Source organism: Dromiciops gliroides, chromosome 4, assembly GCF_019393635.1.
Source record: "Dromiciops gliroides isolate mDroGli1 chromosome 4, mDroGli1.pri, whole genome shotgun sequence".
Classification (NCBI taxonomy): Eukaryota; Metazoa; Chordata; class Mammalia; order Microbiotheria; family Microbiotheriidae; genus Dromiciops; species Dromiciops gliroides.
In genome coordinates, this window is record NC_057864.1 from 412,687,553 (window position 1) to 412,700,720 (window position 13,168).

Sequence of the window (13,168 nt, forward strand, 5' to 3'; positions counted from 1 at the left end):
ATATGTCAGTAGGTGATAGAAAAAAAACATGCCTCTTTATGTATGTTTATGTATTGCATGGTGAGCTTCAAGGTAGCAGATCATTGAGATTTTGCACAGAGGAAGAAGCAGCATGGGTGCAGCCTAGATTACTGCTCTGACCTATGCAGTATCCAAGGGAAACAATCCTAATTCAAAATGAATTCAAGTCTGAAGTGTACTTTTCTTTGTGATGCTCCATTAGATATGACTATAAAACAGTTAGCTGTTTTTCATAAGAATTCTGAGGACAGAGAACTTAGGCATGATACTTATTTGGACAGGGAGGGAAATGGTAGCACAGAAGAGAGTAGAAATGACTTCCTCAGGGTCCTGTGGAAATTTATTTTGATTTGAGGACCCTACCTTTGGGCTGAGATTGGAAAGCCTTAGGCCCTCATGGTCTCTTCTCTGTGGGAGGGGCTGGTGCCCCTCCTCCACAGCTTCAGCTGAGCCAAAAAGCCCCGTGGGCTGTACAAGATGTCAGGTCAGACAGCTGGGGGAAAAAGCCCCCAGCTCCCTCCAACCTGAGTGGAGGTATCTGAGAGATGCTGGGCTCTGGTGTAGCCTGTGCTGAGGCACGTGAAGCTGGAGCACACCCTCCCCCCCCCCCCACCATCCGCAGCTCTGGCTGGTGGATTAACTTGGTGTGTGGGCGCAGGAAGCCCCGAGATTTGAGTGGAGAGAAGAAAAGGTATATATAGACCTGGGAGTTAGACGGCAGGGGGTGTGGTTCGGACAAGGAGACAGGGGGCTGAGAAGAGTACTGGAGGTGGCTGACGAGATTAGAGAGGTTTGGACAGACAAGAGAGGCTGAGAAGAGGTTTGGACGGACAAGAAGAGGTCAAGAGGCAGCTGAGGAGACGGCAAAGATTGGAGACTAGAGACCAGTCTACAAGGACGTAGGAGAAGACGAGAAGGACTAGGAGCAGAGAAAAGAGAGGCCAAAGGGCAGACTGATGGAGCAGACAGACAGAAGGTCAGTGAGAGAGAAACACAGGGGTTCAGCAGTGGCAGTAAGGAGAGGAAAGTTAGAAGCAGGGGGATTTACAAAGTGAAAGGGGTTCAGAGTTAGAATAAAGGACCTGAGTGCCCTAAGGCAAGTTGCAGCTAAGGCCCTTATTGTATTCAAAAAGTTGGAAGCACAGCAGGTGGGAAAGAGAAGCACTGCAATGCAGTCAGGTTGTACGTTTTATTTCCCTGTATTATTTTTTTTTTTTTGTGGGGCAATGGGGGTTAAGTGACTTGCCCAGGGTCATACAGCTAGTAAGTGTCAAGTGTCTGAAGCCGGATTTGAACTCAGGTACTCCTGAATCCAGGGCCGGTGCTTAATCCACTGCGCCACCTAGCCGCCCCCCTATTTCCCTGTATTCTTAATTTAAAATAGTATCTCATATGGGGCAGCTAGGTGGCGCAGTGGATGGAACGCTGGCTCTGGATTCAGGAGTACCTGAGTTCAAATCCGGCCTCGGACACTTGACACTTGCTGGCTGTGTGACCCTGGGCAAGTCACTTAGCCCCAATTGCCTTACCGAAAAAAAAAAAAAACAAAAACAAAAAAACAAAATAGTATCTCATAAATAAACTCTGCTTTGATTATTTAGTTAAGAGGCTTCTTAATATTTTGCTTATCAATTTGAGGAGTGGAGCAGTGTGGTGGAACTTTATAAATGGCCCACATTAAATTAATAGCAGTCAGATAGCCAAATAGTCAACAGTTCCAGATTAAGTACCCCAGTCAGCATTAGCCCCTCAAATTAGGCTAGTCATCAAAATATTTCTATATTTTTTTTTTATGGAACGCTTCATGAATTTGTGTGTCATCCTTGCGCAGGGGCCATGCTAATCTTCTCTGTATCGTTCCAATTTTAGTATATGTGCTGCCGAAGCGAGCACATATTTCTACATTTTAATGGCAACCATGAAGGGATTTATGGCCCAATTATAATTTTTCCTAAGCTTATCATTTTTCATATAAAGTTATAATTTTTCATAAGTACAGTTATATAATTTTCCAGGTTAGATATATTTATTAATAATTAATTTTTTTTCAGTCCTAGAACCTGGATGTCTTGGCTCGGTGCTATAGTGCTTCATATCACATCCTTTAAAAGACAGTCTCTCCCAAAAAGGAGGCCTTTGTCACAGGCTAGACAGAGGAATGGGAGAGTTTCACTTTTTAAAGTTTCACATGTGTTCTATCTTTTAAACCTCCCAAAACAATGACCAAAAATTTTGCTTCAATTTTGTCCAACAAACATGAAAAATATTATAGAATTGTTTGGTGTAGTAGGAAGAATTTTCACTCTGGAGTCAGAGGACTTGGGTTTAAATCCTGTCCCTGGCACTTGCTATGTGACCTTGGGCAAGTCACTGACTCTCAGCTTCTTTATCTATAAAATGAGAGGATTTCAACAAGATGACCACTAATGTCCCTTTTAATCCTAAATCCATGATCTTATGATCCTATAACATTCTATAGAATTTATAGGACTTCAACTCTGACACTGACACTTGAATAACCTTGAATAAGTCACTTAACCTTTTTTTGCATCTCAGTTTCTCCATTTGTAAGGTGGGACTAGTTGGCATCTAATGTCCCTTCTAGCCTTAACTCAATAATTCTACTATGTTCAAGTCAATATTGTGAGGAGTAGAAGATAAAAAAAATAACAACAGTACAGCCCTGGACTCTTAAGAGGTTGCAAATGAACAGGGAAAGAAGGAAATAAATGAATCTCCATACAAACATATCTAGGTTAGAAAAAAAAAAACATATATTCACAGTGTGTATATATCTTACATGTATGTGTTTCTTTGACATGTCTCTTTCATTGGAATGTGATCATTTTGAGAGCAGGGATTATGTTTTTTTTTTTTTTTTTTTTTTTTTGCTTTTCTTTGTATCCCTAGAGCTTAACAGAGCTCAGAGGAAGTACTTGATCAATGTTTGTGGATTGATATCCCTGCCTCCATTTGGTAGATATAGCACCTGACACACAAGTCAACCACTTGCCCAAAGTTATATAGCAGCTAAGTGGCAGAGACAGAAGCTAGATCAACTGGCTTCTAGTGCAAGGTGTTTCCCACCACACCCTACTTACTTACTACCTCTATTACTGATTAGACTCAGGTTATCATCATTGCCAAATCCATATCACATCCACTAAGGGCTGAATGGGTTATATAGTAGCCAGGGAGAAGGTAGATAAAGAAAACAATACTATTACATTCTCAAGAATGCCTAAACATAGCTCTGATCCCCTAAATTCATTTAGGCTCTAATCATTTGGGGGAAGGAAAAGAGGCCATTTAGTTTCTTCTTGGCTTTGAATGGGGTTATGTTCAAGCTCAGAAACATGAGGACTAATGGGAAATAGAGTCTGGCTCTTCTATTTCCCCATGGCACTCACTCTCCTTTTAAAAATGTATCAAACAAAGGATATGTAGAGACTTGAAGCTTTTTGTTGGGCTGTGAAAAACATTCCTTTTAGAAATGAGATCTAGTCCCTTGACGATGAGTCATCAGCAATCGAATCCACCTGCTTCTCTTCCATCCGCAGAGCACTGTGCAAGGCACATGTGGTCTGTGGCTTTTTATCAGTACTGCTCATCCACCATGAAAGGCCAATTATCCATCCTGCTTTCCTTTCCCACCTAAAATGAGCTTTGGGGTCCACCAATAATACCCTTGTTGGTGAGGACTGCAAGTGAATTTCTTCCTCTAGTAATTAGTCAACGCAGGTTTCCCTCAACAAACCTTTCTCCCCACTTCACATTGATAGGAAATTTCCCGATGGAGAGAATGAATCTAAAGGAGTCTTTACTGCTATTGGCAGAAAGTCATATGGGCTTCTTTTAAGACAGAAATGAGACTGTGGCCATCAAACCCATGCACATGTGAATCTGTGCTGTACTATGTTCTGATTTTCTTTAGATATGGGTGTGGTGTGCGTGAAAGGATCCCATTCAAGAAACATTTGCACCTGTCCTTGTTTAGCACAATTTTTTTGGGGGGAGGGGGCGGAATCCCACAGAACAACAGTGAGGGAAGGAACATGCACTGATATTCTTGGAAGTGATAAATTATCGTTAGATGTCACTATGGACTAAAGGTATGGAGTGAGATCTTAAGCCTTTAGTCTTTTAAGATCATGTAACTTTAAAGTTAGAAACTGAGGCCCCAAGAGGTAAGATGACTTGTCAAAACACAAACAGTTCATTATTGGCAGAACTCACGTCTCCTCATTCCAAATTTAGTGCCCTTCTGTCTCTAAACTATGATGCCTTTCTGCTGTTGAATGTAAAAAAAAAAATCTTTATTTTTAATGAAGTATAGGGTTTGGCTAATTAAATCAAATTGGGTGGGCATGACTGAATCTTATAAGTATTGCATTTATTTGAAACTTGGTCCTTCTGTTGTAGACTGTAAGATTCTTGAAGGTAGGGTAGGGGCTGCCTTGTATTTGTATCCTCAGCACCTAACACAGTGCTTAATAAATATGATTAAATTGAATTAAATTGAATTAGTCTGATGAGAAAAGACTAAAGATTATGGCTGTTACTGGTATAGTGAGGCCATCCTTAAATAATTTTATGATTTATAAAACATATGGAGGAAAGGGAATTTTAGACCCATTTAAGAAAGAACCTGTTGCTTTGTTATGGACATAAACTACTTGACAGTAACAGCAAAAGAAAAACAGCCTAATCAAAGACAGCCAGAGATGAAATGACATATTGGCAGTGTTGAGACAGCCACAAATTATGGCATGGTCCACAAGATATGGATAAAGCCACTAATCTGTAGACAGGTTACATGAATGCCCAGTATAGAAAGGACTAAGGACCACTTATTAGGTTCCTTGAGGATTCTAACAAAGGTGTTGCATTGTTAGTGGCACCATTTTCAAATATGAATAACTAGTAGCAATGTCTTGGGGTGGTATAATTTTCAAGCCTATGCCTTTCAATTGAGGAATTCTCTTGAATGAAAAAGGCTTGGACTGGAGATGTGAATGAAGGAATAAAGAAAACCCAACAACAAACATTTATTAAGGGCTTCCTATGCACCAAACACTTTACTTGTCACGGGGGATACAAATAGGAAAAATGAGACTGTCTCTGCCCTCAGAGAACTTATATTCTAATTGGAAGAGAACACACATAAGAGAGATCTCCTTCAGGGTAGCAGGATGAATACAGAAATCCTAAAGTTTCAGTGACAGGGTAGATAACAAAGCCCATGGGATCTTAATGATATGCCCCATTAAAGGTGTCAGCACACTACCTTAACCTATAGCATTATCTGATGGATATTGGGTTTGATTAATTTATTATCTAAAAAGGATAATGTTAGAGGATTATGATACTCATATTCATATTTTATTTTGCCGTTTCCAAAGAACTGTCACATATATTATCTCAACCAAAATCCTATCAACATATTTATGTCTTCTCCTGGCAAATACATGACCGCCTGATGTACATTTTCACTGAAATTTAACATGCTTAGATAAACATGTCTATTGAGAAAAGGAAGGAAAAACACATATCATGAATGTTAGCTACAAGGAAAATATTCATTTGGCAGTCTTGGGTAATAGTTCTTCCCAATCAAGTGAGAGGATTTTCTTAGAATTACATTATGTTATCCCTGTTGAACAATCTCTTATCACAGTGTAGGCAATATATAACTCTGCTAAGCTGATATCTGATAGAAAATGATTAGTAAACCAAGATATTGACTACAAAACAAACTCCAGGTGATGATTCTTTGTAATAAGAATCATTTTGACAGTGAGGTGAACTGAGGTGAATGGCAAAGAGATTATTAAAAAAAAAAAAAAAGACATGCAGCCAACAACTGTGTAAGAGCAGGTACAGAACACCTGTGTTTACTCATTTCAAAAGAGGGAATGTATTTTTAAATCATTCAGACATTTTATTTATCTACTAAGACCTGCAGCCAATGTTCCATTTCTTCATCAGAGAACTGATGGTGTCAAAAAGAGGAGACCTTTGTCTTTTTGGAATTAGTGATGTGAAAATGTTAACTCTTTCATGGGGAACAATCCTTAGTTAGGTCTTTGACAAATATGCCACTTGTCAAACTCAGACCAAGACACAATTGGTGTTTATGGATTACCAGAGAGGGAAATGAAGAGGGTAGGTGAAAATTTTCAAGTCCCCCTTATGTGCAGCAGTGAACTTTGGTAGAAGTGGGGTATGCCCCTTTCTTTCAGGAGAGAAATTTTGGTTTCCTACTAGAAGGAGCCAAAAGGGAGATGAGCAGAGTCCATTCATATGGAAATACAGTAGTGCCAAAAATAACTTCAGAAAGTGCTTATCTGTTCTAAAAGGTGGGCTTTTTCTTTTGTTGGATAAAATATTGGTATTGTTTTTGGTACTTTGCATTAGAATAAGAGTTTTGTTTTTTGTTTTTTGTTTTTTTACCAATAGGGGGTGGATGGGACATGGATATGTGATTTTATCAGTTTAGAGAACTACTAGTGAGGAGACTTCCTCTATAATCGATATTTCCAAGGTAGGTCAGAAACTACTCTGAAACTAAAAAGATTGCCTGAGGCACATGTAGGTTATCAAGTCAAGATTTAGAATTGGAAGGGAGCTTGGATTCCACTTAGTCTGAGCCCCTCTTTTATATATGAGGGGACTGAGGCTCAGGGAGGCCATACAATTTGCCCAGGGTCACATAGACAGTATGTGTGAAACTAGAAGCTATATCCTCCATGTTCCAAGACCAGCCATCAATCCACTATACTATGCTGGCAGATAAATCCTTACCCAACAGAACATCATTGCTGGCTGGCCAAATAAAACTTTATCCTTATTATATACCTTCTTGGAAATATGGTCTACTGTATACCCTCTTCCAAATGACCCATCTTTGAATTCTTTGAACATGGACAATATGAGCCAACTATCACAAATCTAGCTTTGCTTATGAATTTAGGTAACTCTTCAGAGTAGGAACATTTAAATTCCCACTTGACCCAGTCACTGCAGTAAAGGCTTAGTATACACTTATGCTTTTCTTGAGAGTGGGAATAAGGTTATAGAGACAAGATTGGTCATCTGGAATGCTGCCTTGGGATAAGAGGAAAGAACTGCGCTGCTTCTACCCAGCTAAAGGAACACTGAGCCAATTAATCTAACTTCAGTGACCATCTATAGATTAGAAACACCAAGAACAGCTAGTGGCAGAATCTTGAATTTATAAATAGCCATCAATGTGGCATTTATACTATCTCTTTCACCCTATGCTCCATAGCTGTATGTTCAGCGAATCTTGGGATTACAGGAATAGAGGGATGGGAGTGTTAGGGAAAGTTCTTCAGCTGAGTTGGCTGTTCTGAGTACTACAAAATATTGGCTAGGAGAAAACACTATTAATCTGATAGAATCATGTACCTGCTATACTTGGACACAAGATGTAAGAGAGGACCAAAGATGGAGCCTACATTTTCAGACATGGCTTTTTTTTTTTTTTTGCCAGAATCTCTCTTCTCCAGCAGTTGGTCAGCCTGAACATAAGGGAGAGGCAAGACAGAATGGATTAAATAACTGGTTTGAACCTATGCCCAAAACGGAAACTGAATCAGATCCAAACCTCTAGGGGAAAATGTACTCCAGATAACTGAAATTATGGAAACTATACTCTCTCTTCTCATTAACTTGAGCAGCTGCCTGAGCAGGGACTTCTGAGTTCCTCTGTCTCCCACTTCATGTGACCTCGGTAAAGGTGGGTGGGCTAGGACCCAGCACAGCTGGTCAAAAGCATGATTATGATGGTGCAGTGGTGTGGGAACCAAAGGACAAAGGAGAGCATTAGGGCAGCCAAAGGAAAAAGCAACACCCCAGCTTGGGACTGAGAGCTACAATGGTAGGTCTTTGCTTCTTTAACCCTAGGGAAAACATAAACCTTTAGTAAGTTTAAGCAAAAGTATCTCTTTGTGTTTAAATAGAGCTTTTTAAAAAATAAAGAATCCTTTGATTGCAGCTTGTCAGTGGGGTGTGACTTTGAGTTGGCAACTCCTATAAGATCAGCAAGGGTCTTTCAAATAGAAGGATTTGTCATTGGTTTGTCACTGATCAATTTTGATACATCACTTAAACCAGGTATGTAACCTAGGCTCATCAGACTCCTACAAGGGGTCTATGGATAGATTTTAGAGACTCCTGTGAACTTGGATGGCAAAACTGCATATTTATTTGTTTATTTATTCATTTATTCATTCATTTATTTGTTTATTTATCTGTTCACTTATCTGTCTGTCTATTTATTGTACATTCAAAAAAACGGTGTAATTTTATTCAATCAGTTTTCATATTCTAGGTCCTGGAGGGATACAGCATCACTTGGATCCTGTGTCCAATGGCCTTGGCAGAAAGATTGCTTCTAAACTTGGCCCAAACCATTCCACTATTACCATGAGGCCAAGTAACTTTCCCCCAGATCACTCTTATTCTGTTGGGTTTCCCACCAGGAGTCACTGCGTTGGTTTTTGCCTTGTATACATAAGCACATCTCTTGCCCAAATAGAATTCAGTTTCATCCTGAGCATAGACTCCTTCAATTTTCAGAAGAGCTATATGTTCCCTTTACTTTCCCATGCCTCACTTGTAGCCAGCAACAATGGCCTTGTACCATAGTCTTCCAGACATTTTGCTGTTCTAGAAGTTGTTTCCAGGAGGTCTCCCAGGCTCCAAGATGGAGGAAAAAGGAAGTATATTTTTAGTAACATTAACAGAAATTTAGTATTTCCTTCAATTATATAAAACATTATTCTGAGAAGGGTATGTAGGTCTCTTTATACTGCCAAAGGGATGCATGACACACTCAAAAAAAGGTTAAGGACTTGAATAACATTATTAAGGGAGATTTTCTTATGGGAAGCAGTTGAATGAAAAGAAAAGATTAAGTATTTAGTATCAAAAGATCTAGTTTATAATCCAGGTTCTGTCATTTACTATATCTGTGTGACCTTGAGGAAGTCACTTCATCTCTCTAGGTCTCAGTGTGTTCATCTGTAAAATGAGTTATTTGTACTAGATTACTTCTAAAGTTCCTTTCTACTCTAAATCCAGTCTTTAGAAATGTAAAACTGAAATGTAGTCTTATGTTGTTCCTCTTCTGTGAAGAATTCTCCATATATAATGTTTCTAGTCAACTGTTTAGAATATAAAATCTACATTATTTCTCTGATAGTAATTTTAGAGCATCAACTGTTTATAAATAGGTCAATTATAGGCAGTCATTTTAGACATGGAAACAATCATATTAGAAAAGCTAAGAAGCATTTCCCAGTCTCCCTCAATGCTTATTCCTTCCCTCTGAGATTACTTCTAATTTACTGTGTATATATCTTGTAGATAAATAGCTTTTCTTTTTTCTTTTTTTTTTGCATAAAAGATTAGCTTGTTCAGCACTTTTTTAATTTAGAATTTTATTTTTTCAAATTATGTTAAAAACAAATTTTGACATCAAATTTTTAAAACTTTGTGTTCCAACTTCACTTCCTCCTTCCATCCACACCGCCACCCCACCAAGAACTCAAGCAATTAAATATAAGTTGTACATGAGTAGTCATGAAAAACATCTCCACATTAGCCAGGTTGTGAAAGAAAACAGGCAAAAACAAAAGTTCGATTAAGGAACTATCAAAAAAATTATGCTTGAGGAGGAGGGCGGAGTCAAGATGGTGGGGGAAAGACATTAAATGCACAGAGCTCCTGATACAATTACCCCAAAAACAGCAATAAAAGTACCCCTGGAGCAGAAATCCCCACAAAAATATGGGCTGAGATAATTTTCCAGCTATAGATAGATTAAAAGGGGCCGTGCTAGGCTACAAGTAAAGTCCAACCCCATGATCATGCTGACAGAGACTCCAGGCACGCCAGACGGATTTACCCCTGAGACTGAATCAGCTGTAGCACCAGCATCCAGAGGAACTGAGCGGTCAGGTGAGAGGGCTGAAAGGCTGGCTTGGGCAGGGTGGGGAGTGCAGGGGTATCAGTGGAACCTAGGGAGAAATTCAGCTGTCCCACCCCAGCAGGGAACCAGGAATAAATCCTAAGTGGCAGGAGACCCAGGTCGGGGAGGGGTGCAGGCTCATCAAAGCTAAAAACCACCATAGTGTTCTGCTGGCTGGTTATTTAACAAGTTGGTTTGAGGTTATCTTTGGACCAGAGAACAGGCCAGGTGAGAGAAAAACCTGCCCTGCCTCAAACCAAAACACTTGGGACCCTCTGAAGCTGGGCACAGTAGTATAACTGAGAAGCAAGGCCCCCTAGTGGGGACTTTAAAGTCAAGTAAAAGATGAGCAAGCAAAGAAAGTTGAGAAGTATAGAAAGTTTCTTCAGTGACAAGGAAGATCAAGGTGCATCCTCAGAAGAGGATAACAACCACAAGGCCCCTACATCCAAAGGTTCCAAGAAAACTATGAACTGGTCTCAGGCCATGGAAGCTCTCAAAAGGGACTTTGAAGAGAAAGTAGGAGAGATAGAAGGAAGATTTAGAGAGGTGGAGGAAAGAATGGAAAGAGAAATGAGAGTGATGCAGGAAAGTCATGAGAAAAAAGTCAACAGCTTGAAAAGCGAAATGGAAAAGGAGATACAAAAGCTCTCTGAAGAAAAATTATTGCCTAAGAATTAGGATTGAACAAATGGAAGATAGTGACTTTATAAGAAACCAAGACATAGTAAATCAAATCCAAATGAATAAAAAAATAGAGGGCAATATGAAATATCTCCTTGGAAAAACAGCTGACCTGGAATATAGATCCAGGAGAGATAACTTGAAAAGTATTGGACTACCTGAAAATCATGACCAAAATAAGAGTTTAGACATCATCTTCCAAGAAATTGCCAGGGGAAATTGCCATGATATTTTAGAAGCAGAAAGTAAAATAGAAATTGAAAGAATCCATTGATCACCTACTGAAAGAGATCTCAAAAGGAAAACCTCCAGGAATATTATAGCCAGATTCCAGAGTTCCCAGGTCAAGAAGAAACTATTGCAAGCAGCTAGAAAAAAGGAATTCAAATACTGTGGAGCTCCAATAAGGATAAAGTAAGATCTAGCAGCATCTATATTAAAGGACTGGAGGGCATGGAATATGATATTCCAAAGGGCAAAGGAACTGGAACTACAGCCAAAAATCACATACCCAGCAAAACTGATTATAATCTTTCAGAGGAAAAAATGGAACTTCAATGAAAAAGAGGATTTCCAGGCATTTGTGATGAAAAGACCTGAACTGAATAGAAAATTTGACTTTCAAATACAAGACCCTGGAGAATCATAAAAAGGTAAACAGGGGAAAGAAATCACAAGGGACATTAAAAGGTTAAACTGCTTACATTCCTATATGAGAAGGCAATACTTCAAACTCATAAGAACTTTTTCAGTAAGGAATACACAGAGGACACAGGTCTGAACTGAATATGAAGGGATGGTATTTGTAAAACATTTATTTTTTGTGTATCCTTGTTCTTTGTGGAGCAAACAGGGTGGGTTGTCTAGTCTCTATGGCCGGATTTGGACTCAGGGCCTCCTGGGCCTAGGGCTGGTGTTTTGTCCACTGTGCACCCTAGCTAACCCATGATGACATCTTTTAAAAAGGGTTGAGGAGTAGGAGGAATAGACTGGGGGAGGGGGAAGGGGAGAGGCAGCTCACATGAAGGAAACAAGATAAAAGCTTATGGAGGGGAGGGGAAGAGGGGGAAGGAGTGGGGAAGTGAGTGAACCTTATTATCATCAGAATTGGCTCAAAGAGGGAATAACATACATACTCAAGTGGGTATAGTAATATATTTTTGCCCTGAGGAAAAGTGGGAGGGGAAGGAGATGGGAGTGGGGAGAAGAGGGGAAGGAGGGAAGGGAAGTTTTGGGGGAGGGAGCTGTAAAAAGCAAAATATTTTTGAGGAAGATGAAGATGTTCTGCATAACACCACATGTATGATATATATTGAATTGCTTGATTTCATAGGGAGAGTTGAGGAGGGAGGGAGGAAGAAAGATTTAGAAAACAGAATTAGCTCAAAGGCCTTAATCTCATCAGAGTGGGCTCAAGGAGGGAAAAACACACACCCAACTGGGAAGAGTAATCTATTTAACCCTACAGGAAAGTAGGAGGGGAAGGGTGAATGAAGGGAGGGTAGAGCGGGGGAGGGGGCAGTCAGTAGCAAATCATTTTTGAGGAGGAATAGGGCAAAATAAGATAGACAATAGAATAAATATCATTGGAAAGGAATGGGATGGAGGGAAATAGTTATGATGATTGACTACAATGTCAAAACGTATGGTAACTACTCTGCTGGGCTCTTGTGAAGAAAATTCTTTGTCAAGTTTAAGGAAGGTACTATATATGCTATCAGAAAAACCTGGAAACACCTACATGAATTGAAGCAGAGAGAAATAAATGTACTTTACACAAAATAACAGCATTAGTGTAAGATAATCTGCTGGGAAGCATGTGGTTATTTTCAGCAAGGCAATGACCCAATATAACTCTGAAGAACTTATGAAAATTGCAGTCCATCTACAGAGAAAGAACTGATGGTATCTGAAAACAGACTGAAACACATTTTTTTGACAATTCTTTAACCTGAAGTTTTGTTTTTATCTGTTTTCTCTCACAACCTAGCTAATGTAGAGTTGTTTTCCATGACTACTCATGTATAATTTATATTGAATTGTTTGAGTTCTTAGGGTGGGGGTGGGAAGGGAGGGAGGAAGAGAAGTTGGAACACAAAGTTTTTTAAAAAATCAATGTAAAAATTTTCTTTTACATGTAATCTGGAAAATAAAATTCTAAAAAGAATTATGCTCAATCTGTTTTCAGATACCATCAGTTCTTTCTCTGTAGATGGATTGCAATTTTTTTTGATGAGGCAATTGGGGTTAAGTGACTTGCCCAGGGTCACACACAGCTAGTAAGTGTTAAGTATCTGAGGCCAGATTTGAACTCAGGTCCTCCTGAATCCAGGGCCGGTGCTCTATCCACTGCACCACCTAGCTGCCCTAAGGATTGCAATTTTCTAAAGTCCTTCAGAGTTATCTTGGTTCATTATATTGCTGAAAATAACCATGTCCTTCCCAGCAGATCATCTTACACTATTG

The 13,168-nt window shown here is 39.4% G+C and overlaps 1 non-coding gene across 1 annotated transcript; it reads right to left on the minus strand.

Annotated features, from left to right (window-relative positions):
• Window positions 1-1,807: 1,807 nt before the first annotated feature.
• Window positions 1,808-1,914, minus strand: LOC122726898. Its single transcript, XR_006352890.1, has one exon. It is a non-coding gene; the product is annotated as a U6 spliceosomal RNA (small nuclear RNA).
• Window positions 1,915-13,168: the final 11,254 nt, after the last annotated feature.